We start from the raw sequence: 4,195 nt of genomic DNA on the forward strand, positions 1-4,195 counted from the left end.
CCATTAACCCTTTCCTAATGTTTTAAATTTTACCTCTTTCCTAGCATCCTCCTCAACTCCGTGCTCCATTAACCCAAAATACAGGCGGGAGTTGGGGGGGCTCGCATCCAGGCAATACCCCAGGGTAGCAGGAGGCTGGGAATGGGGGGAAGGGAAAGTTTGAGCAGATGGAGGAGGAGGAAATGGGCTGGGGTGAAAGGTATGGGCTACATCCCGGCAGATTTGGGGTAAAGGCGCTGCCTCCAGGTTTGCAGCCTGAGGAAGGTCCTCCGGCAATGAGAAGCCTGCCAAGCAGAGAAGGGGGGGTGGGAAGGGGATGGAAGGGAGAGGAATGAGGCTGGAGGTGTGTGGAGGGCCGGGGGACTTCAGCATCCTGTCAGACTTCGGGACCTGCCCCTTGTTTTTAACCCTTCCTACTCCAAAAGGGGGAAACTGAATCTCTTTCCATGACAAAATCATCTCCCTCCCTGCTCAAGGCTGCTGCTCCCACATCAGGGAAGGGGCACAGACCTGCCCAAGGGGCAGAGGTAGAGATCCCATCTGGCAGCACCCTCTGTCCCTCCACCTCAGAGAGGGAGAGGAGCACCCCATCTCTCACCCCAGGGACACTCCAGAGCATCTCTACCCCCTCCCCTTGGCCTTCTTCCCCTTTCCTCCCTTCCCTTCACACCATCCAGCACTTCAGCCCCTATTTCCACACCTTCAAACCTTTTGCATCTCTAAAAACTCCTGGGAGAAGGAGAAAAGAAAGAAAAATTTTCGTTTAGCCGAGCTGAGCTGCAAACCCAGGCTGTGGAGGAACGCAGCAAAGCAGCCTCTCATCCCCAGCCAGCACTGCAGCATCGCTGGCCAAAGGCATCTGTGACATCTCCAGTTAAGCGGGGACCGGAGCAAAGGGGCAGCTGGGGCCTGAAATGCAGCTTTTCAGCCGACAGGCGGCTATGCTGGATTAGCACAGTGCATGCTCCGAATGGAAATCTCTCCCTTTCCCTCGGCAGCATTTTGGGAGTTTGTTTTCCTTCAGGAAGGTTTCCCTGCTCCTCCAAGTCAAACAGGGATTTCTTCCCTGTTTCTGCAGCCCCTCTCTCTCCAGCCATCACAGGTGGCAGCAGGAGAGGGGAAAGCTTTGGAGTGAGCCAGGGAGTGCTTGGCAAAATGAGTCCAAGCCTAAACCTAACCCAAAAACTAACTCAAATGTTAACAATAACGCTTCACCTAACCCCAACCCAAACTGTAACCCTAACCCTAAACCTAACCCTAACTGTCACCCTAAACCTAACTCTAAACCTAACCCTAATCCTAACCCCAAACCTAACCCCAACCATAATCCTAACCCAAACCTCAACCCTCATCCTAACCCTAACTGCAACCCTAATCCTAACCCTAACCCTTATTCTAACCCTAACCCAAATAGGAAATCTAATCTGAACCCCAACCCTAATCCTAACTTTAAACCCAACCCTAATCCTAACCCCAAAACTTTAAACCCAACCCTAATCCTAACCCCAAAACTTTTCCTAACCTTAACCCTAATCCTAACTATAATCCTAACCTTAACCCTAACTGTAAATCTAATCCTAATCCTTATCCTAACCCCAAGCCTAACCCCAGCCCTAATCCTAACCTCAAACTTTATCCTAATCCTAATCCTAACCCCAACACTAATCCTAACTCTAATCCTTATTCTAACCCCAACCCTAATCCTAACCCTAAAACCAACCCTAATCCTAACCCTGAACTTTATCCTAACCTCAACCCTAATCCTAACTCTAATCCTAACCTTAACCCTAACTGTAAACCTAACCCTAATCCTAACCCTAATCCTAATCCTAACTCTAACCCTGACCCTAACTCCGTCCCTGCACCTCTGAGCCCCGTGGGGCAGCTCTGCCTTTCTTTTGCAGTGCTGGGGGAAGAGGGGGGCACTCACCTTCCCTGTCCTGTGTTTGGGGAGGTCAGGAAGAGCAGGGTGCACTTGGCCTCTCTCCTGTGTTGCAGGGTAAAGAAGCCCAAGCAAAAGGACACAGCACCAAAAAGTGCTGCTGACCAAACCAAACCCATTTTCTGTTAAATGGAGCCTGACGGAAAACCCGTCTTTGTGGGAATGGGGAATTGGGCTCCAAGAATCTGAGAATTGCAGAATACCCTGAGCTGGAAAGGACCCACAAAGATTATCAAAGTCTAGCTCCTGGTCCAGGACCAGGAATCCCACCCTGGGCCACAGAGCACTGCCCAAAGATACTGACAAATGTCACTGCAGACCATTTTTTTCCGGTTCTAAGTAGAGAGATTTGTGAATTCCTAGACCCCCATTTAACAAGAGGTTAAACATGGTCTGCCCCCAATATCACTGATGTCCCCATTTTTCACTGTGTGCCCTCCAGGGACAGCTGAGGGTGAGCTGGGACAGCAAACAGGACATGGGGATTTGGGGTCTGCAGCTGTCTGAGGTACCCAAGTGCAATAATTCACCTGCTCTCTTCATCTGTGAAGTGATGAAGGCAAAACAACTTTAGCATAAAATGGATCTGTGAAATTCCCTGCAGCAGGATAACTCTGAGGGCAAAGAAGGCCATTGGCATAGCAAGAGATACTCTCAAAACATCAGATCTCCCCAGAAATCTGAGTTTGGGGGACATAGATCCTTCCTTCCATCCTGCCAACATAACTCACACATAGGATCTGTGGGGAGAATGGTCTATACTGGTAACATAAAAGATTTAAAGGCACCTTTGTGTTTGTGGTTCTCCCCTCTGCTCCCCTTGCAGGGACCAGTCCTAGGTCAGCACAATTCCTTTATGACACAGAAAGCCCTGAAACAGAGATCTCTGCCTTGTTTTGCTTGAAAATGTGCAGAAATAAACAAAAGACCTCAGCTCAGCCAAACTGGCAACCTCTGTTCCATCCCAATGTGGTGTGAGGACTCCTGAAGTTCCTCAGGGCAGATATGCACATCATCAGCACCTTCCAGAGTCATTCCCAGAGGAAAAGCAGCAGACAAGAACCGCAAAACCAGAGGTCACAAGGCCCAAGAGCTTTTGGGACAAACCATCCCTGCAACATCATGGTGGTGCTGATAAGGCAAACCCACCCCTAACTCCCCTTGGTGAGGTGCTGGGTGGGTTTTGTGACAAACACCAACTTTGCTGTCCAAAAACACAACCAGGAGTGAAGTATCTTTCTCTTCTCTTTTCTCTTCTCTTCTCTTCTCTTCTCTTCTCTTCTCTTCTCTTCTCTGTCTGGGTTTTGAAAGTGGGAAGGCTAAGTTGCATCGAGCTGTAATTCTCCTCTTCCCACTGCCAAAGGAAAACAGCAAACTCAAGAGAGATAAACAAAACCTTTACCCACACTTTGAATTTAGAACATGTTGGTTGCACAGAAAACCCCTGTTGTTGTCAGAGCCAAAATGGGTCCAGAGCCAAAAAAAAAAAAGGGGGGAATATGGGAATATCCATGGTTAAGTTGGTTAAATGTAGCACCCCTGGGAATATGCAAAGAGATTTTGGGAGAAGAATTAAGATGCATACTTCAGGAGGGTAAACTGGTTTCAAACTACAAAGTACGTGAGGGAGACATGAAAGAGCCAGAAAAAAACATTTTCTATCTGCCCAATTTTTCCACCTTCTTTTGAAGCACGGAGCACGGGCGGAAAAAGGCTGTTTGGGCTGGGAGCTGCTCAGAGCTGGTTTAGGTTTGTTAACTCTGTCCTCCCACCTCCCACATTGCAAAGGTAGGCTGGTTGCGCTGTTGGAATAATAAATTTGCCCCAAAAATCTGCTGGAAGCATAATTGCAATGTAGAGAACCTGAATTTAGTTTTTTTGGAAGAGTCTCCTCCTGCCAGTGGTACCCCCAGATATTGTATGTGTGGATGAGGATGGCAAGGGAAAAAAAAGGGAATGTCTGGGATTCCCAGGGGATCTGTTTGAAAAGGATAACTGCAAAGCAGGACAACTTGTAAGTAATCAGTTTGCTTCCCCTCCAGCAACAGATACCACTGTGTTTACATCTCTAACACTTTCCATTTTGTCTGGTTAAAAATCTCCTCGAACAATTCAAATTTCGAGGCCGCCACATCCCTCTGCTGAAGGGAGACATGGGATAACTCAGCTCTTGAAAGGGATTTTCCCATGCTTGCCTCTCACATGACTGCTGTGCTTTCCACCTTGCTTTTGTTGTTGTTAATTTTTATACAT

This window comes from Geospiza fortis, unplaced genomic scaffold (assembly GCF_000277835.1).
Source record: "Geospiza fortis unplaced genomic scaffold, GeoFor_1.0 scaffold600, whole genome shotgun sequence".
Lineage (NCBI taxonomy): Eukaryota > Metazoa > Chordata > Aves > Passeriformes > Thraupidae > Geospiza > Geospiza fortis.